General features: G+C 47.1%; 15 non-coding genes across 15 annotated transcripts; all 15 read left to right on the top strand.

The window, feature by feature from the left end:
• Positions 1–579: 579 nt before the first annotated feature.
• Positions 580–652, top strand: TRNAV-AAC (transfer RNA valine (anticodon AAC)). Its single transcript has one exon. It is a non-coding gene; the product is annotated as a tRNA-Val (tRNA).
• Positions 653–1988: 1336 nt separating this feature from the next.
• TRNAP-CGG (transfer RNA proline (anticodon CGG)) lies at positions 1989–2060 on the top strand. The gene has a single exon. It is a non-coding gene; the product is annotated as a tRNA-Pro (tRNA).
• Positions 2061–2959: 899 nt separating this feature from the next.
• Positions 2960–3031, top strand: TRNAP-AGG (transfer RNA proline (anticodon AGG)). The gene has a single exon. It is a non-coding gene; the product is annotated as a tRNA-Pro (tRNA).
• A 386-nt stretch (positions 3032–3417) lies between these two features.
• TRNAV-AAC (transfer RNA valine (anticodon AAC)) lies at positions 3418–3490 on the top strand. Its single transcript has one exon. It is a non-coding gene; the product is annotated as a tRNA-Val (tRNA).
• Positions 3491–4826: 1336 nt separating this feature from the next.
• TRNAP-CGG (transfer RNA proline (anticodon CGG)) lies at positions 4827–4898 on the top strand. Its single transcript has one exon. It is a non-coding gene; the product is annotated as a tRNA-Pro (tRNA).
• Positions 4899–5283: 385 nt separating this feature from the next.
• Positions 5284–5356, top strand: TRNAV-UAC (transfer RNA valine (anticodon UAC)). Its single transcript has one exon. It is a non-coding gene; the product is annotated as a tRNA-Val (tRNA).
• A 441-nt stretch (positions 5357–5797) lies between these two features.
• Positions 5798–5869, top strand: TRNAP-AGG (transfer RNA proline (anticodon AGG)). The gene has a single exon. It is a non-coding gene; the product is annotated as a tRNA-Pro (tRNA).
• A 386-nt stretch (positions 5870–6255) lies between these two features.
• TRNAV-AAC (transfer RNA valine (anticodon AAC)) lies at positions 6256–6328 on the top strand. The gene has a single exon. It is a non-coding gene; the product is annotated as a tRNA-Val (tRNA).
• A 288-nt stretch (positions 6329–6616) lies between these two features.
• TRNAL-CAA (transfer RNA leucine (anticodon CAA)) lies at positions 6617–6728 on the top strand. The gene is made up of 2 exons: positions 6617–6654; positions 6683–6728. It is a non-coding gene; the product is annotated as a tRNA-Leu (tRNA).
• A 937-nt stretch (positions 6729–7665) lies between these two features.
• On the top strand, positions 7666–7737 carry TRNAP-CGG (transfer RNA proline (anticodon CGG)). Its single transcript has one exon. It is a non-coding gene; the product is annotated as a tRNA-Pro (tRNA).
• A 1718-nt stretch (positions 7738–9455) lies between these two features.
• Positions 9456–9567, top strand: TRNAL-CAA (transfer RNA leucine (anticodon CAA)). The gene is made up of 2 exons: positions 9456–9493; positions 9522–9567. It is a non-coding gene; the product is annotated as a tRNA-Leu (tRNA).
• A 937-nt stretch (positions 9568–10504) lies between these two features.
• On the top strand, positions 10505–10576 carry TRNAP-CGG (transfer RNA proline (anticodon CGG)). Its single transcript has one exon. It is a non-coding gene; the product is annotated as a tRNA-Pro (tRNA).
• A 3738-nt stretch (positions 10577–14314) lies between these two features.
• Positions 14315–14386, top strand: TRNAP-AGG (transfer RNA proline (anticodon AGG)). The gene has a single exon. It is a non-coding gene; the product is annotated as a tRNA-Pro (tRNA).
• A 746-nt stretch (positions 14387–15132) lies between these two features.
• On the top strand, positions 15133–15244 carry TRNAL-CAA (transfer RNA leucine (anticodon CAA)). Its single transcript has 2 exons — positions 15133–15170; positions 15199–15244. It is a non-coding gene; the product is annotated as a tRNA-Leu (tRNA).
• A 937-nt stretch (positions 15245–16181) lies between these two features.
• On the top strand, positions 16182–16253 carry TRNAP-CGG (transfer RNA proline (anticodon CGG)). The gene has a single exon. It is a non-coding gene; the product is annotated as a tRNA-Pro (tRNA).
• Positions 16254–20345: the final 4092 nt, after the last annotated feature.

Raw genomic sequence — 20345 nt, 5'->3', positions numbered from 1 at the left:
AGACAGCAACCATATTGCAGAAGAGAGCAGCATGTGCAGTTGCTTGCTTTGCGTGAAGCATTCACTAACTCGCTGCCAATAACCCCCGGAGCCGGTGCGAAAGGCGACTCTTGTGTGCCTCGGCTTGTTGGTCTAGGGGTATGATTCTCGATTAGGGTGCGAGAGGTCCCGGGTTCAAATCCCGGACGAGCCCTTTTTCAGAGGTAAACATACGAATCCTACTCAAAACTCACAATGCCTGACTATTTCTCATTACACTCGCCGCATTGTTGCACAAAATATTTTGAACCTCATAAGAAACATGGATCACCGTGCTTTTTCTGCCTTCATGCTTAGTCTGTGTGTGTCCCAGGTGATGCTTTCCCAAGCTGTACTTGCTGGCATTTAGGCATCAGATATTTGTCTGTCGATGCCTGCATAAGTCAATTTTTAATACGTCTAATTGCAAGTATGTTGGCTGATATCTCTGCAGTTTTCACACTTGCTCCTCGCTTTCTGAGTGGCTGCTGATACAGCAGAATAGAAGTAGAGAGAACCCTTGAGAGGAACCTTGCTCTAACAGTAAAACACAGCAAGTGAGTTTCTGTAGTGTAGTGGTCATCACGTTCGCCTAACACGCGAAAGTTCCCCGGTTCGAGACCGGGCAGAAACACTGTGCATGAGCTGCTTTTATGTGCACCCTCTAAAACCCTATTATCTCAATGCAAGCTTAAGAAGAGGCGGTCCTTGAACCCAGCGAGCCATGGGAAACTTCCTTTACTTTTGCAAGACGAAACAAAGTAATCCGCATCCATCAGTGGTCGCTCTTGTGCCTAGCTTTTTTTTTGTCATGCCATGTTGTATTGTGGGGTCTTTACACTTGTGACATTGCTGTGAACGTTGTAAGTGCAAACATTGGCAGGTGCAGTCAGAAGAGTCAGATCTGTGCACACCCAGGGCTGTCAGGATGGCCGAGTGGTCTAAGACGCCAGACTCAAGAGAGCTTGATCTTCAGTGCAACTGAGACTTCTGGTCTCCTCATGGAGGCGTGGGTTCAAATACCACTTCTGACAGGTTTCTTTTACACCCTTAAATCGTCCTGTTTTTTGCAGTGCATTCCCCACACACCACAATCTTTGCACGGACCTGTAACATATGACGAGAAATCCACCAACGATCAGGCTGGGCCCTCAATCACAATTCCATGTATTCCTGGAAGGGACACCTCAGGCACACCTTCCGTTAAATTTGCACTCCATCACACAAACTGCCGTGCTGGTTTCTCATTAAGCAGTTGATCCCATCTTTGTTGTGAGGCTCTCCTGCCACCTTTTGGGCGAGAAGGCACTGTCCCTGCAACAACACAGGCAGACATGTTCAACAGGGCTTCCTGGTTATGTGGGAGGAGCAGATTGTCATTGGTCCCCCCTTGCGAATTTTAATTTACATAAGGAAGACAGAGAGGTATCTGGGAGTAGGCAGTACACACGGACATTGAACTCTATCTTGTGATTTGCAGCCAATTCTAGATTGAGGCAGGAGGAAAGGAGGTGACTTGCCCAAAAATGGCCATCCTGGGAATTCAGCCACCCTGGGGCTCCCAGGTTAGTGTTTCAGTCCTGCGAGCCACTCATATAAATCTCGCCTGATCTCGCCTGATCGAGCGCTGAGTGAGCGTGTTTGAATCCAAGAATCAAATGCCTCTGTCTTAGGAGCAAGAATTGGCAGGCCCTCCCTTGCATCTGGGGTGGAAGTCTATGGGGCAAGTGTCCAGGACTTGCAGAGGAGTACAAGTGCCAGAAAGTGCCTGCAGTTCTCATAAGCGCCTTTTTTCTACTCTCTGGCAGCTAGGATATCGACTGATCCCTTCTTTGCAAGAGTGAAAAAAACAACACCTTGAGAGAAAACATGACTTTTTGTGGTTCACATAGAGAGAGAGCAGCCTAATAGCCCTGCTTTGTTTCTGAAAGACGCATCAGAAATTGCTTAAAATGCCGACTGGGGAATCAGGCTCGTTGGTCTAGGGGTATGATTCTCGCTTCGGGTGCGAGAGGTCCCGGGTTCAAATCCCGGATGAGCCCATGCTGTGGAATTATTTTTAGGCTGCTTATTATATAGGGCCATTTCTTCTTTTCAATGCTATAAGACGCCGTGTATGGTGAGAAAGTTCCTTTCCCTCTACGCTATTTCCCACTTTTGGCGTATAGAATTTCAGGGCCGGACTTCTTTGCAACTGCTTTTCTGGGGTGGACCATCAGTGTAGGAAAATTAAATGCAAAGTGTTTTTCTAGTGTGGTTTCAGGTATGGTTTTAAAATCGCCTTTTGGAATAAAAGTGGTCCTCGTTCCTTTCTTCCAAAGAAAGAGATCGGGTAAGGAGGGTCCAACTTTGAGCTTCATGGACATTGGCCCTTGGTCTGTGCATTCCAGCCCACTACATGCCAAGAAGATTCCTGCAAGCGTGTCTGTTTCTGTAGTGTAGTGGTTATCACGTTCACTTTACACGCGAAAGGTCCCTGGTTCAAGACCGGGCAGAAACAGCAGCTTTCTGTTTTTCACACAGTTTGCATTTACTCTCTCAACTTATAGGAAAGCTGAGATAATGGAAGCTGTCTATCCCTCACCAGCGTGATGTACTGTGCTCCAGGGGCATCAGTGACAGCTCAAAAAGAGAAGTGACGATAGTTTGCGCTATTCGTTTGCACGTCCTTGTGTACTGAAGGTTGGGCCTACTTCATGAAAGCAAGGCATGAGAGCAGAAATGGTTTTATTGACCTCACCGAGAGCATACACCTAGAACAAACAAAATGTCTGAAGGATAGAGGCATTTTCATTTCTTGTTCGATGACGGCCATGGAAAAGACAGCAACCATATTGCAGAAGAGAGCAGCATGTGCAGTTGCTTGCTTTGGGTGAAGCATTCACTAACTCGCTGCCAATAACCCCCGGAGCCGGTGCGAAAAGCGACTCTTGTGTGCCTCGGCTCGTTGGTCTAGGGGTATGATTCTCGCTTAGGGTGCGAGAGGTCCCGGGTTCAAATCCCGGACGAGCCCTTTTTCAGAGGTAAACATACGAATCCTACTCAAAACTCACAATGCCTGACTATTTCTCATTACACTCGCCGCATTGTTGCACAAAATATTTTGAACCTCATAAGAAACATGGATCACCATGCTTTTTCTGCCTTCATGCTTAGTCTGTGTGTGTCCCAGGTGATGCTTTCCCAAGCTGTACTTGCTGGCATTTAGGCATCAGATATTTGTCTGTCGATGCCTGCATAAGTCAATTTTTAATACGTCTAATTGCAAGCATGTTGGCTGATATCTCTGCAGTTTTCACACTTGCTCCTCGCTTTCTGAGTGGCTGCTGATACAGCAGAATAGAAGTAGAGAGAACCCTTGAGAGGAACCTTGCTCTAACAGTAAAACACAGCAAGTGAGTTTCTGTAGTGTAGTGGTCATCACGTTCGCCTAACACGCGAAAGGTCCCCGGTTCGAGACCGGGCAGAAACACTGTGCATGAGCTGCTTTTATGTGCACCCTCTAAAACCCTATTATCTCAATGCAAGCTTAAGAAGAGGCGGTCCTTGAACCCAGCGAGCCATGGGAAACTTCCTTTACTTTTGCAAGACGAAACAAAGTAATCCGCATCCATCAGTGGTCGCTCTTGTGCCTAGCTTTTTTTTTGTCATGCCATGTTGTATTGTGGGGTCTTTACACTTGTGACATTGCTGTGAACGTTGTAAGTGCAAACATTGGCAGGTGCAGTCAGAAGAGTCAGATCTGTGCACACCCAGGGCTGTCAGGATGGCCGAGTGGTCTAAGGCGCCAGACTCAAGAGAGCTTGATCTTCAGTGCAACTGAGACTTCTGGTCTCCTCATGGAGGCGTGGGTTCAAATACCACTTCTGACAGGTTTCTTTTACACCCTTAAATCGTCCTGTTTTTTGCAGTGCATTCCCCACACACCACAATCTTTGCACGGACCTGTAACATATGACGAGAAATCCACCAACGATCAGGCTGGGCCCTCAATCACAATTCCATGTATTCCTGGAAGGGACACCTCAGGCACACCTTCCGTTAAATTTGCACTCCATCACACAAACTGCCGTGCTGGTTTCTCATTAAGCAGTTGATCCCATCTTTGTTGTGAGGCTCTCCTGCCACCTTTTGGGCGAGAAGGCACTGTCCCTGCAACAACACAGGCAGACATGTTCAACAGGGCTTCCTGGTTATGTGGGAGGAGCAGATTGTCATTGGTCCCCCCTTGCGAATTTTAATTTACATAAGGAAGACAGAGAGGTATCTGGGAGTAGGCAGTACACACGGACATTGAACTCTATCTTGTGATTTGCAGCCAATTCTAGATTGAGGCAGGAGGAAAGGAGGTGACTTGCCCAAAAATGGCCATCCTGGGAATTCAGCCACCCTGGGGCTCCCAGGTTAGTGTTTCAGTCCTGCGAGCCACTCATATAAATCTCGCCTGATCGAGCCTGATCGAGCGCTGAGTGAGCGTGTTTGAATCCAAGAATCAAATGCCTCTGTCTTAGGAGCAAGAATTGGCAGGCCCTCCCTTGCATCTGGGGTGGAAGTCTATGGGGCAAGTGTCCAGGACTTGCAGAGGAGTACAAGTGCCAGAAAGTGCCTGCAGTTCTCATAAGCGCCTTTTTTCTACTCTCTGGCAGCTAGGATATCGACTGATCCCTTCTTTGCAAGAGTGAAAAAAACAACACCTTGAGAGAAAACATGACTTTTTGTGGTTCACATAGAGAGAGAGCAGCCTAATAGCCCTGCTTTGTTTCTGAAAGACGCATCAGAAATTGCTTAAAATGCCGACTGGGGAATCAGGCTCGTTGGTCTAGGGGTATGATTCTCGCTTCGGGTGCGAGAGGTCCCGGGTTCAAATCCCGGATGAGCCCATGCTGTGGAATTATTTTTAGGCTGCTTATTATATAGGGCCATTTCTTCTTTTCAATGCTATAAGACGCCGTGTATGGTGAGAAAGTTCCTTTCCCTCTACGCTATTTCCCACTTTTGGCGTATAGAATTTCAGGGCCGGACTTCTTTGCAACTGCTTTTCTGGGGTGGACCATCAGTGTAGGAAAATTAAATGCAAAGTGTTTTTCTAGTGTGGTTTCAGGTATGGTTTTAAAATCGCCTTTTGGAATAAAAGTGGTCCTCGTTCCTTTCTTCCAAAGAAAGAGATCGGGTAAGGAGGGTCCAACTTTGAGCTTCATGGACATTGTCCCTTGGTCTGTGCATTCCAGCCCACTACATGCCAAGAAGATTCCTGCAAGCGTGTCTGTTTCTGTAGTGTAGTGGTTATCACGTTCGCTTTACACGCGAAAGGTCCCTGGTTCAAGACCGGGCAGAAACAGCAGCTTTCTGTTTTTCACACAGTTTGCATTTACTCTCTCAACTTATAGGAAAGCTGAGATAATGGAAGCTGTCTATCCCTCACCAGCGTGATGTACTGTGCTCCAGGGGCATCAGTGACAGCTCAAAAAGAGAAGTGACGATAGTTTGCGCTATTCGTTTGCACGTCCTTGTGTACTGAAGGTTGGGCCTACTTCATGAAAGCAAGGCATGAGAGCAGAAATGGTTTTATTGACCTCACCGAGAGCATACACCTAGAACAAACAAAATGTCTGAAGGATAGAGGCATTTTCATTTCTTGTTCGATGACGGCCATGGAAAAGACAGCAACCATATTGCAGAAGAGAGCAGCATGTGCAGTTGCTTGCTTTGGGTGAAGCATTCACTAACTCGCTGCCAATAACCCCCGGAGCCGGTGCGAAAAGCGACTCTTGTGTGCCTCGGCTCGTTGGTCTAGGGGTATGATTCTCGCTTAGGGTGCGAGAGGTCCCGGGTTCAAATCCCGGACGAGCCCTTTTTCAGAGGTAAACATACGAATCCTACTCAAAACTCACAATGCCTGACTATTTCTCATTACACTCGCCGCATTGTTGCACAAAATATTTTGAACCTCATAAGAAACATGGATCACCATGCTTTTTCTGCCTTCATGCTTAGTCTGTGTGTGTCCCAGGTGATGCTTTCCCAAGCTGTACTTGCTGGCATTTAGGCATCAGATATTTGTCTGTCGATGCCTGCATAAGTCAATTTTTAATACGTCTAATTGCAAGCATGTTGGCTGATATCTCTGCAGTTTTCACACTTGCTCCTCGCTTTCTGAGTGGCTGCTGATACAGCAGAATAGAAGTAGAGAGAATCCTTGAGAGGAACCTTGCTCTAACAGTAAAACACAGCAAGTGAGTTTCTGTAGTGTAGTGGTCATCACGTTCGCCTAACACGCGAAAGGTCCCCGGTTCGAGACCGGGCAGAAACACTGTGCATGAGCTGCTTTTATGTGCACCCTCTAAAACCTTATTATCTCAATGCAAGCATAAGAAGAGGCGGTCCTTGAACCCAGCGAGCCGTGGGAAACTTCCTTTACTTTTGCAAGACAAAACAAAGTAATCCGCATCCATCAGTGGTCGCTCTTGTGCCTAGCTTTTTTTTTGTCATGCCATGTTGTATTGTGGGGTCTTTACACTTGTGACATTGCTGTGAACGTTGTAAGTACAAACATTGGCAGGTGCAGTCAGAAGAGTCAGATCTGTGCACACCCAGGGCTGTCAGGATGGCCGAGTGGTCTAAGGCGCCAGACTCAAGAGAGCTTGATCTTCAGTGCAACTGAGACTTCTGGTCTCCTCATGGAGGCGTGGGTTCAAATCCCACTTCTGACAGGTTTCTTTTACACCCTTAAATCGTCCTGTTTTTTGCAGTGCATTCCCCACACACCACAATCTTTGCACGGACCTGTAACATATGACGAGAAATCCACCAACGATCAGGCTGGGCCCTCAATCACAATTCCATGTATTCCTGGAAGGGACACCTCAGGCACACCTTCTGTTAAATTTGCACTCCATCACACAAACTGCCGTGCTGGTTTCTCATTAAGCAGTTGATCCCATCTTTGTTGTGAGGCTCTCCTGCCACCTTTTGGGCGGAGAAGGCACTGTCCCTGCAACAACACAGGCAGACATGTTCAACAGGGCTTCCTGGTTATGTGGGAGGAGCAGATTGTCATTGGTCCCCCCTTGCGAATTTTAATTTACATAAGGAAGACAGAGAGGTAGCTGGGAGTAGGCAGTACACACGGACATTGAACTCTATCTTGTGATTTGCAGCCAATTCTAGATTGAGGCAGGAGGAAAGGAGGTGACTTGCCCAAAAATGGCCATCCTGGGAATTCAGCCACCCTGGGGCTCCCAGGTTAGTGTTTCAGTCCTGCGAGCCACTCATATAAATCTCGCCTGATCGAGCCTGATCGAGCGCTGAGTGAGCGTGTTTGAATCCAAGAATCAAATGCCTCTGTCTTAGGAGCAAGAATTGGCAGGCCCTCCCTTGCATCTGGGGTGGAAGTCTATGGGGCAAGTGTCCAGGACTTGCAGAGGAGTACAAGTGCCAGAAAGTGCCTGCAGTTCTCATCAGCGCCTTTTTTCTGCTCTCTGGCAGCTAGGATATCGACTGATCCCTTCCTTGCAAGAGTGAAAAAAACAACACCTTGAGAGAAAACATGACTTTGTGTGGTTCACATAGAGAGAGAGCAGCCAAATAGCCCTGCTTTGTTTCTGAAAGACGCATCAGAAATTGCTTAAAATGCCGACTGGGGAATCAGGCTCGTTGGTCTAGGGGTATGATTCTCGCTTCGGGTGCGAGAGGTCCCGGGTTCAAATCCCGGACGAGCCCATGCTGTGGAATTATTTTTAGGCTGCTTATTATATAGGGCCATTTCTTCTTTTCAATGCTATAAGACGCCGTGTATGGTGAGAAAGTTCCTTTCCCTCTATGCTATTTCCCACTTTTGGCGTATAGAATTTCAGTGCCGGACTTCTTTGCAACTGCTTTTCTGGGGTGGACCATCAGTGTAGGAAAATTAAATGCAAAGTGTTTTTCTAGTGTGGTTTCAGGTATGGTTTTAAAATCGCCTTTTGGAATAAAAGTGGTCCTCGTTCCTTTCTTCCAAAGAAAGAGATCGGGTAAGGAGGGTCCAACTTTGAGCTTCATGGACATTGGCCCTTGGTCTGTGCATTCCAGCCCACTACATGCCAAGAAGATTCCTGTAAGCGTGTCTGTTTCTGTAGTGTGGTGGTTATCACGTTCGCTTTACACGTGAAAGGTCCCTGGTTCGAGACCGGGCAGAAACAGCAGCTTTCTGTTTTTCACACAGTTTGCATTTACTCTCTCAACTTATAGGAAAGCTGAGATAATGGAAGCTGTCTATCCCTCACCAGCGTGACGTACTGTGCTCCAGGGGCATCAGTGACAGCTCAAAAAGAGAAGTGACGATTGTTTGCGCTATTCGTTTGCACGTCCTTGTGTACTGAAGGTTGGGCCTACTTCATGAAAGCAAGGCATGAGAGCAGAAATGGTTTTATTGACCTCACCGAGAGCATACACCTAGAACAAACAAAATGTCTGAAGGATAGAGGCATTTTCATTTCTTGTTCGATGACGGCCATGGAAAAGACAGCAACCATATTGCAGAAGAGAGCAACATGTGCAGTTGCTTGCTTTGGGTGAAGCATTCACTAACTCGCTGCCAATAACCCCCGGAGCCGGTGCGAAAGGCGACTCTTGTGTGCCTCGGCTCGTTGGTCTAGGGGTATGATTCTCGCTTAGGGTGCGAGAGGTCTCGGGTTCAAATCCCGGACGAGCCCTTTTTCAGAGGTAAACATACGAATCCTACTCAAAACTCACAATGCCTGACTATTTCTCATTACACTCACCGCATTGTTGCACAAAATATTTTGAACCTCATAAGAAACATGGATCACCATGCTTTTTCTGCCTTCATGCTTAGTCTGTGTGTGTCCCAGGTGATGCTTTCCCAAGCTGTACTTGCTGGCATTTAGGCATCAGATATTTGTCTGTCGATGCCTGCATAAGTCAATTTTTAATACGTCTAATTGCAAGCATGTTGGCTGATATCTCTGCAGTTTTCACACTTGCTCCTCGCTTTCTGAGTGGCTGCTGATACAGCAGAATAGAAGTAGAGAGAATCCTTGAGAGGAACCTTGCTCTAACAGTAAAACACAGCAAGAGAGTTTCTGTAGTGTAGTGGTCATCACGTTCGCCTAACACGGGAAAGGTCCCCGGTTCGAGACTGGGCAGAAACACTGTGCATGAGCTGCTTTTATGTGCACCCTCTAAAACCTTATTATCTCAATGCAAGCTTAAGAAGAGGCGGTCCTTGAACCCAGTGAGCCGTGGGAAACTTCCTTTACTTTTGCAAGACGAAACAAAGTAATCCGCATCCATCAGTGGTCGCTCTTGTGCCTAGCTTTTTTTTTGTCATGCCATGTTGTATTGTGGGGTCTTTACACTTGTGACATTGCTGTGAACGTTGTAAGTGCAAACATTGGCAGGTGCAGTCAGAAGAGTCAGATCTGTGCACACCCAGGGCTGTCAGGATGGCCGAGTGGTCTAAGGCGCCAGACTCAAGAGAGCTTGATCTTCAGTGCAACTGAGACTTCTGGTCTCCTCATGGAGGCGTGGGTTCAAATCCCACTTCTGACAGGTTTCTTTTACACCCTTAAATCGTCCTGTTTTTTGCAGTGCATTCCCCACACACCACAATCTTTGCACGGACCTGTAACATATGACGAGAAATCCACCAACGATCAGGCTGGGCCCTCAATCACAATTCCATGTATTCCTGGAAGGGACACCTCAGGCACACCTTCTGTTAAATTTGCACTCCATCACACAAACTGCCGTGCTGGTTTCTCATTAAGCAGTTGATCCCATCTTTGTTGTGAGGCTCTCCTGCCACCTTTTGGGCGGAGAAGGCACTGTCCCTGCAACAACACAGGCAGACATGTTCAACAGGGCTTCCTGGTTATGTGGGAGGAGCAGATTGTCATTGGTCCCCCCTTGCGAATTTTAATTTACATAAGGAAGACAGAGAGGTAGCTGGGAGTAGGCAGTACACACGGACATTGAACTCTATCTTGTGATTTGCAGCCAATTCTAGATTGAGGCAGGAGGAAAGGAGGTGACTTGCCCAAAAATGGCCATCCTGGGAATTCAGCCACCCTGGGGCTCCCAGGTTAGTGTTTCAGTCCTGCGAGCCACTCATATAAATCTCGCCTGATCGAGCCTGATCGAGCGCTGAGTGAGCGTGTTTGAATCCAAGAATCAAATGCCTCTGTCTTAGGAGCAAGAATTGGCAGGCCCTCCCTTGCATCTGGGGTGGAAGTCTATGGGGCAAGTGTCCAGGACTTGCAGAGGAGTACAAGTGCCAGAAAGTGCCTGCAGTTCTCATCAGCGCCTTTTTTCTGCTCTCTGGCAGCTAGGATATCGACTGATCCCTTCCTTGCAAGAGTGAAAAAAACAACACCTTGAGAGAAAACATGACTTTGTGTGGTTCACATAGAGAGAGAGCAGCCAAATAGCCCTGCTTTGTTTCTGAAAGACGCATCAGAAATTGCTTAAAATGCCGACTGGGGAATCAGGCTCGTTGGTCTAGGGGTATGATTCTCGCTTCGGGTGCGAGAGGTCCCGGGTTCAAATCCCGGACGAGCCCATGCTGTGGAATTATTTTTAGGCTGCTTATTATATAGGGCCATTTCTTCTTTTCAATGCTATAAGACGCCGTGTATGGTGAGAAAGTTCCTTTCCCTCTATGCTATTTCCCACTTTTGGCGTATAGAATTTCAGTGCCGGACTTCTTTGCAACTGCTTTTCTGGGGTGGACCATCAGTGTAGGAAAATTAAATGCAAAGTGTTTTTCTAGTGTGGTTTCAGGTATGGTTTTAAAATCGCCTTTTGGAATAAAAGTGGTCCTCGTTCCTTTCTTCCAAAGAAAGAGATCGGGTAAGGAGGGTCCAACTTTGAGCTTCATGGACATTGGCCCTTGGTCTGTGCATTCCAGCCCACTACATGCCAAGAAGATTCCTGCAAGCGTGTCTGTTTCTGTAGTGTGGTGGTTATCACGTTCGCTTTACACGTGAAAGGTCCCTGGTTCGAGACCGGGCAGAAACAGCAGCTTTCTGTTTTTCACACAGTTTGCATTTACTCTCTCAACTTATAGGAAAGCTGAGATAATGGAAGCTGTCTATCCCTCACCAGCGTGACGTACTGTGCTCCAGGGGCATCAGTGACAGCTCAAAAAGAGAAGTGACGATTGTTTGCGCTATTCGTTTGCACGTCCTTGTGTACTGAAGGTTGGGCCTACTTCATGAAAGCAAGGCATGAGAGCAGAAATGGTTTTATTGACCTCACCGAGAGCATACACCTAGAACAAACAAAATGTCTGGAGGATAGAGGCATTTTCATTTCTTGTTCGATGACGGCCATGGAAAAGACAGCAACCATATTGCAGAAGAGAGCAACATGTGCAGTTGCTTGCTTTGGGTGAAGCATTCACTAACTCGCTGCCAATAACCCCCGGAGCCGGTGCGAAAGGCGACTCTTGTGTGCCTCGGCTCGTTGGTCTAGGGGTATGATTCTCGCTTAGGGTGCGAGAGGTCTCGGGTTCAAATCCCGGACGAGCCCTTTTTCAGAGGTAAACATACGAATCCTACTCAAAACTCACAATGCCTGACTATTTCTCATTACACTCACCGCATTGTTGCACAAAATATTTTGAACCTCATAAGAAACATGGATCACCATGCTTTTTCTGCCTTCATGCTTAGTCTGTGTGTGTCCCAGGTGATGCTTTCCCAAGCTGTACTTGCTGGCATTTAGGCATCAGATATTTGTCTGTCGATGCCTGCATAAGTCAATTTTTAATACGTCTAATTGCAAGCATGTTGGCTGATATCTCTGCAGTTTTCACACTTGCTCCTCGCTTTCTGAGTGGCTGCTGATACAGCAGAATAGAAGTAGAGAGAATCCTTGAGAGGAACCTTGCTCTAACAGTAAAACACAGCAAGAGAGTTTCTGTAGTGTAGTGGTCATCACGTTCGCCTAACACGGGAAAGGTCCCCGGTTCGAGACTGGGCAGAAACACTGTGCATGAGCTGCTTTTATGTGCACCCTCTAAAACCTTATTATCTCAATGCAAGCTTAAGAAGAGGCGGTCCTTGAACCCAGTGAGCCGTGGGAAACTTCCTTTACTTTTGCAAGACGAAACAAAGTAATCCGCATCCATCAGTGGTCGCTCTTGTGCCTAGCTTTTTTTTTGTCATGCCATGTTGTATTGTGGGGTCTTTACACTTGTGACATTGCTGTGAACGTTGTAAGTGCAAACATTGGCAGGTGCAGTCAGAAGAGTCAGATCTGTGCACACCCAGGGCTGTCATGATGGCCGAGTGGTCTAAGGCGCCAGACTCAAGATAGCTTGATCTTCAGTGCAACTGAGACTTCTGGTCTCCTCATGGAGGCGTGGGTTCAAATCCCACTTCTGACAGGTTTCTTTTACACCCTTAAATCGTCCTGTTTTTTGCAGTGCATTCCCCACACACCACAATCTTTGCACGGACCTGTAACATATGACGAGAAATCCACCAACGATCAGGCTGGGCCCTCAATCACAATTCCATGTATTTCTGGAAGGGATACCTCAGGCACACCTTCAGTTAAATTTGCACTCCATCACACAAACTGCCGTGCTGGTTTCTCATTAAGCAGTTGATCCCATCTTTGTTGTGAGGCTCTCCTGCCACCTTTTGGGCGGAGAAGGCACTGTCCCTGCAACAACACAGGCAGACATGTTCAACAGGGCTTCCTGGTTATGTGGAAGGAGCAGATTGTCATTGGTCCCCCCTTGCGAATTTTAATTTACATAAGGAAGACAGAGAGGTAGCTGGGAGTAGGCAGTACACACGGACATTGAACTCTATCTTGTGATTTGCAGCCAATTCTAGATTGAGGCAGGAGGAAAGGAGGTGACTTGCCCAAAAATGGCCATCCTTGGAATTCAGCCACTCTGGGGCTCCCAGGTTAGTGTTTCAGTCCTGCGAGCCACTCATATAAATCTCGCCTGATCGAGCCTGATCGAGCGCTGAGTGAGCGTGTTTGAATCCAAGAATCAAATGCCTCTGTCTTAGGAGCAAGAATTGGCAGGCCCTCCCTTGCATCTGGGGTGGAAGTCTATGGGGCAAGTGTCCAGGACTTGCAGAGGAGTACAAGTGCCAGAAAGTGCCTGCAGTTCTCATCAGCGCCTTTTTTCTGCTCTCTGGCAGCTAGGATATCGACTGATCCCTTCCTTGCAAGAGTGAAAAAAACAACACCTTGAGAGAAAACATGACTTTGTGTGGTTCACATAGAGAGAGAGCAGCCAAATAGCCCTGCTTTGTTTCTGAAAGACGCATCAGAAATTGCTTAAAATGCTGACTGGGGAATCAGGCTCGTTGGTCTAGGGGTATGATTCGCGCTTCGGGTGCGAGAGGTCCCGGGTTCAAATCCCGGACGATCCCATGCTGTGGAATTATTTTTAGGCTGCTTATTATATAGGGCCATTTCTTCTTTTCAATGCTATAAGACGCCGTGTATGGTGATAAAGTTCCTTTCCCTCTACGCTATTTCCCACTTTTGGCGTATAGAATTTCAGTGCCGGACTTCTTTGCAACTGCTTTTCTGGGGTGGACCATCAGTGTAGGAAAATTAAATGCAAAGTGTTTTTCTAGTGTGGTTTCAGGTATGGTTTTAAAATCGCCTTTTGGAATAAAAGTGGTCCTCGTTCCTTTCTTCCAAAGAAAGAGATCGGGTAAGGAGGGTCCAACTTTGAGCTTCATTGACATTGGCCCGTGGTCTGTGCATTCCAGCCCACTACATGCCAAGAAGATTCCTGCAAGCGTGTCTGTTTCTGTAGTGTAGTGGTTATCACGTTCGCTTTACACGCGAAAAGTCCCTGGTTTGAGACCGGGCAGAAACAGCAGCTTTCTGTTTTTCACACAGTTTGCATTTACTCTCTCAACTTATAGGAAAGCTGAGATAATGGAAGCTGTCTATCCCTCACCAGCGTGACGTACTGTGCTCCAGGGGCATCAGTGACAGCTCAAAAAGAGAAGTGACGATAGATTGCGCTATTCGTTTGCACGTCCTTGTGTACTGAAGGTTGGGCCTACTTCATGAAAGCAAGGCATGAGAGCAGAAATGGTTTTATTGACCTCACCGAGAGCATACACCTAGAACAAACAAAATGCCTGAAAGATAGAGGAATTTTCATTTCTTGTTCGATGACGGCCATGGTAAAGACAGCAACCATATTGCAGAAGAGAGCAGCATGTGCAGTTGCTTGCTTTGGGTGAAGCATTCACTAACTCGCTGCCAATAACCCCCGGAGCCGGTGCGAAAAGCGACTCTTGTGTGCCTCGGCTCGTTGGTCTAGGGGTATGATTCTCGCTTAGGGTGCGAGAGGTCCCGGGTTCAAATCCCGGACGAGCCCTTTTTCAGAGGTAAACATACGAATCCTACTCAAAACTCACAATGCCTGACTATTTCTCATTACACTCGCCGCATTGTTGCACGATATATTTTGAACCTCATAAGAAACATGGATCACCATGCTTTTTCTGCCTTCATGCTTAGTCTGTGTGTGTCCCAGGTGATGCTTTCCCAAGCTGTACTTGCTGGCATTTAGGCATCAGATATTTGTCTGTCGATGCCTGCATAAGTCAATTTTTAATACGTCTAATTGCAAGCATGTTGGCTGATATCTCTGCAGTTTTCACACTTGCTCCTCGCTTTCTGAGTGGCTGCTGATACAGCAGAATAGAAGTAGAGAGAATCCTTGAGAGGAACCTTGCTCTAACAGTAAAACACAACAAGTGAGTTTCTGTAGTGTAGTGGTCATCACGCTCGCCTAACACGCGAAAGGTCCCCGGTTCGAGACCGGGCAGAAACACTGTGCATGAGCTGCTTTTATGTGCACCCTCTAAAACCTTATTATCTCAATGCAAGCTTAAGAAGAGGCGGTCCTTGAACCCAGCGAGCCGTGGGAAACTTCCTTTACTTTTGCAAGACGAAACAAAGTAATCCGCATCCATCAGTGGTCGCTCTTGTGCCTAGCTTTTTTTTGTCATGCCATGTTGTATTGTGGGGTCTTTACACTTGTGACATTGCTGTGAACGTTGTAAGTGCAAACATTGGCAGGTGCAGTCAGAAGAGTCAGATCTGTGCACACCCAGGGCTGTCAGGATGGCCGAGTGGTCTAAGGCGCCAGACTCAAGAGAGCTTGATCTTCAGTGCAACTGAGACTTCTGGTCTCCTCATGGAGGCGTGGGTTCAAATCCCACTTCTGACAGGTTTCTTTTACACCCTTAAATCGTCCTGTTTTTTGCAGTGCATTCCCCACACACCACAATCTTTGCACGGACCTGTAACATATGACGAGAAATCCACCAACGATCAGGCTGGGCCCTCAATCACAATTCCATGTATTCCTGGAAGGGACACCTCAGGCACACCTTCTGTTAAATTTGCACTCCATCACACAAACTGCCGTGCTGGTTTCTCATTAAGCAGTTGATCCCATCTTTGTTGTGAGGCTCTCCTGCCACCTTTTGGGCGGAGAAGGCACTGTCCCTGCAACAACACAGGCAGACATGTTCAACAGGGCTTCCTGGTTATGTGGGAGGAGCAGATTGTCATTGGTCCCCCCTTGCGAATTTTAATTTACATAAGGAAGACAGAGAGGTAGCTGGGAGTAGGCAGTACACACGGACATTGAACTCTATCTTGTGATTTGCAGCCAATTCTAGATTGAGGCAGGAGGAAAGGAGGTGACTTGCCCAAAAATGGCCATCCTGGGAATTCAGCCACCCTGGGGCTCCCAGGTTAGTGTTTCAGTCCTGCGAGCCACTCATATAAATCTCGCCTGATCGAGCCTGATCGAGCGCTGAGTGAGCGTGTTTGAATCCAAGAATCAAATGCCTCTGTCTTAGGAGCAAGAATTGGCAGGCCCTCCCTTGCATCTGGGGTGGAAGTCTATGGGGCAAGTGTCCAGGACTTGCAGAGGAGTACAAGTGCCAGAAAGTGCCTGCAGTTCTCATCAGCGCCTTTTTTCTGCTCTCTGGCAGCTAGGATATCGACTGATCCCTTCCTTGCAAGAGTGAAAAAAACAACACCTTGAGAGAAAACATGACTTTGTGTGGTTCACATAGAGAGAGAGCAGCCAAATAGCCCTGCTTTGTTTCTGAAAGACGCATCAGAAATTGCTTAAAATGCCGACTGGGGAATCAGGCTCGTTGGTCTAGGGGTATGATTCTCGCTTCGGGTGCGAGAGGTCCCGGGTTCAAATCCCGGACGAGCCCATGCAGTGGAATTATTTTTAGGCTGCTTATTATATAGGGCCATTTCTTCTTTTCAATGCTATAAGACGCCGTGTATGGTGAGAAAGTTCCTTTCCCTCTATGCTATTTCCCACTTTTGGCGTATAGAATTTCAGTGCCGGACTTCTTTGCAACTGCTTTTCTGGGGTGGACCATCAGTGTAGGAAAATTAAATGCAAAGTGTTTTTCTAGTGTGGTTTCAGGTATGGTTTTAAAATCGCCTTTTGGAATAAAAGTGGTCCTCGTTCCTTTCTTCCAAAGAAAGAGATCGGGTAAGGAGGGTCCAACTTTGAGCTTCATGGACATTGGCCCTTGGTCTGTGCATTCCAGCCCACTACATGCCAAGAAGATTCCTGCAAGCGTGTCTGTTTCTGTAGTGTGGTGGTTATCACGTTCGCTTTACACGTGAAAGGTCCCTGGTTCGAGACCGGGCAGAAACAGCAGCTTTCTGTTTTTCACACAGTTTGCATTTACTCTCTCAACTTATAGGAAAGCTGAGATAATGGAAGCTGTCTATCCCTCACCAGCGTGACGTACTGTGCTCCAGGGGCATCAGTGACAGCTCAAAAAGAGAAGTGACGATTGTTTGCGCTATTCGTTTGCACGTCCTTGTGTACTGAAGGTTGGGCCTACTTCATGAAAGCAAGGCATGAGAGCAGAAATGGTTTTATTGACCTCACCGAGAGCATACACCTAGAACAAACAAAATGTCTGGAGGATAGAGGCATTTTCATTTCTTGTTCGATGACGGCCATGGAAAAGACAGCAACCATATTGCAGAAGAGAGCAACATGTGCAGTTGCTTGCTTTGGGTGAAGCATTCACTAACTCGCTGCCAATAACCCCCGGAGCCGGTGCGAAAGGCGACTCTTGTGTGCCTCGGCTCGTTGGTCTAGGGGTATGATTCTCGCTTAGGGTGCGAGAGGTCTCGGGTTCAAATCCCGGACGAGCCCTTTTTCAGAGGTAAACATACGAATCCTACTCAAAACTCACAATGCCTGACTATTTCTCATTACACTCACCGCATTGTTGCACAAAATATTTTGAACCTCATAAGAAACATGGATCACCATGCTTTTTCTGCCTTCATGCTTAGTCTGTGTGTGTCCCAGGTGATGCTTTCCCAAGCTGTACTTGCTGGCATTTAGGCATCAGATATTTGTCTGTCGATGCCTGCATAAGTCAATTTTTAATACGTCTAATTGCAAGCATGTTGGCTGATATCTCTGCAGTTTTCACACTTGCTCCTCGCTTTCTGAGTGGCTGCTGATACAGCAGAATAGAAGTAGAGAGAATCCTTGAGAGGAACCTTGCTCTAACAGTAAAACACAGCAAGAGAGTTTCTGTAGTGTAGTGGTCATCACGTTCGCCTAACACGGGAAAGGTCCCCGGTTCGAGACTGGGCAGAAACACTGTGCATGAGCTGCTTTTATGTGCACCCTCTAAAACCTTATTATCTCAATGCAAGCTTAAGAAGAGGCGGTCCTTGAACCCAGTGAGCCGTGGGAAACTTCCTTTACTTTTGCAAGACGAAACAAAGTAATCCGCATCCATCAGTGGTCGCTCTTGTGCCTAGCTTTTTTTTTGTCATGCCATGTTGTATTGTGGGGTCTTTACACTTGTGACATTGCTGTGAACGTTGTAAGTGCAAACATTGGCAGGTGCAGTCAGAAGAGTCAGATCTGTGCACACCCAGGGCTGTCATGATGGCCGAGTGGTCTAAGGCGCCAGACTCAAGATAGCTTGATCTTCAGTGCAACTGAGACTTCTGGTCTCCTCATGGAGGCGTGGGTTCAAATCCCACTTCTGACAGGTTTCTTTTACACCCTTAAATCGTCCTGTTTTTTGCAGTGCATTCCCCACACACCACAATCTTTGCACGGACCTGTAACATATGACGAGAAATCCACCAACGATCAGGCTGGGCCCTCAATCACAATTCCATGTATTTCTGGAAGGGATACCTCAGGCACACCTTCCGTTAAATTTGCACTCCATCACACAAACTGCCGTGCTGGTTTCTCATTAAGCAGTTGATCCCATCTTTGTTGTGAGGCTCTCCTGCCACCTTTTGGGCGGAGAAGGCACTGTCCCTGCAACAACACAGGCAGACATGTTCAACAGGGCTTCCTGGTTATGTGGGAGGAGCAGATTGTCATTGGTCCCCCCTTGCGAATTTTAATTTACATAAGGAAGACAGAGAGGTAGCTGGGAGTAGGCAGTACACACGGACATTGAACTCTATCTTGTGATTTGCAGCCAATTCTAGATTGAGGCAGGAGGAAAGGAGGTGACTTGCCCAAAAATGGCCATCCTTGGAATTCAGCCACTCTGGGGCTCCCAGGTTAGTGTTTCAGTCCTGCGAGCCACTCATATAAATCTCGCCTGATCGAGCCTGATCGAGCGCTGAGTGAGCGTGTTTGAATCCAAGAATCAAATGCCTCTGTCTTAGGAGCAAGAATTGGCAGGCCCTCCCTTGCATCTGGGGTGGAAGTCTATGGGGCAAGTGTCCAGGACTTGCAGAGGAGTACAAGTGCCAGAAAGTGCCTGCAGTTCTCATCAGCGCCTTTTTTCTGCTCTCTGGCAGCTAGGATATCGACTGATCCCTTCCTTGCAAGAGTGAAAAAAACAACACCTTGAGAGAAAACATGACTTTGTGTGGTTCACATAGAGAGAGAGCAGCCAAATAGCCCTGCTTTGTTTCTGAAAGACGCATCAGAAATTGCTTAAAATGCTGACTGGGGAATCAGGCTCGTTGGTCTAGGGGTATGATTCGCGCTTCGGGTGCGAGAGGTCCCGGGTTCAAATCCCGGACGATCCCATGCTGTGGAATTATTTTTAGGCTGCTTATTATATAGGGCCATTTCTTCTTTTCAATGCTATAAGACGCCGTGTATGGTGATAAAGTTCCTTTCCCTCTACGCTATTTCCCACTTTTGGCGTATAGAATTTCAGTGCCGGACTTCTTTGCAACTGCTTTTCTGGGGTGGACCATCAGTGTAGGAAAATTAAATGCAAAGTGTTTTTCTAGTGTGGTTTCAGGTATGGTTTTAAAATCGCCTTTTGGAATAAAAGTGGTCCTCGTTCCTTTCTTCCAAAGAAAGAGATCGGGTAAGGAGGGTCCAACTTTGAGCTTCATTGACATTGGCCCGTGGTCTGTGCATTCCAGCCCACTACATGCCAAGAAGATTCCTGCAAGCGTGTCTGTTTCTGTAGTGTAGTGGTTATCACGTTCGCTTTACACGCGAAAAGTCCCTGGTTTGAGACCGGGCAGAAACAGCAGCTTTCTGTTTTTCACACAGTTTGCATTTACTCTCTCAACTTATAGGAAAGCTGAGATAATGGAAGCTGTCTATCCCTCACCAGCGTGACGTACTGTGCTCCGGGGGCATCAGTGACAGCTCAAAAAGAGAAGTGACGATAGATTGCGCTATTCGTTTGCACGTCCTTGTGTACTGAAGGTTGGGCCTACTTCATGAAAGCAAGGCATGAGAGCAGAAATGGTTTTATTGACCTCACCGAGAGCATACACCTAGAACAAACAAAATGCCTGAAAGATAGAGGAATTTTCATTTCTTGTTCGATGACGGCCATGGTAAAGACAGCAACCATATTGCAGAAGAGAGCAGCATGTGCAGTTGCTTGCTTTGGGTGAAGCATTCACTAACTCGCTGCCAATAACCCACCGAGCCGGTGCGAAAAGCGACTCTTGTGTGCCTCGGCTCGTTGGTCTAGGGGTATGATTCTCGCTTAGGGTACGAGAGGTCCCGGGTTCAAATCCCGGACGAGCCCTTTTTCAGAGGTAAACATACGAATCCTACTCAAAACTCACAATGCCTGACTATTTCTCATTACACTCGCCGCATTGTTGCACGATATATTTTGAACCTCATAAGAAACATGGATCACCATGCTTTTTCTGCCTTCATGCTTAGTCTGTGTGTGTCCCAGGTGATGCTTTCCCAAGCTGTACTTGCTGGCATTTAGGCATCAGATATTTGTCTGTCGATGCCTGCATAAGTCAATTTTTAATACGTCTAATTGCAAGCATGTTGGCTGATATCTCTGCAGTTT

Source organism: Triturus cristatus, chromosome 10 (genome assembly GCF_964204655.1).
Source record: "Triturus cristatus chromosome 10, aTriCri1.1, whole genome shotgun sequence".
In the NCBI taxonomy this organism is placed as follows: Eukaryota; Metazoa; Chordata; class Amphibia; order Caudata; family Salamandridae; genus Triturus; species Triturus cristatus.
Note: the sequence above shows the minus strand (reverse complement) of the source record. Positions and strands in the feature narration are given on the sequence as shown.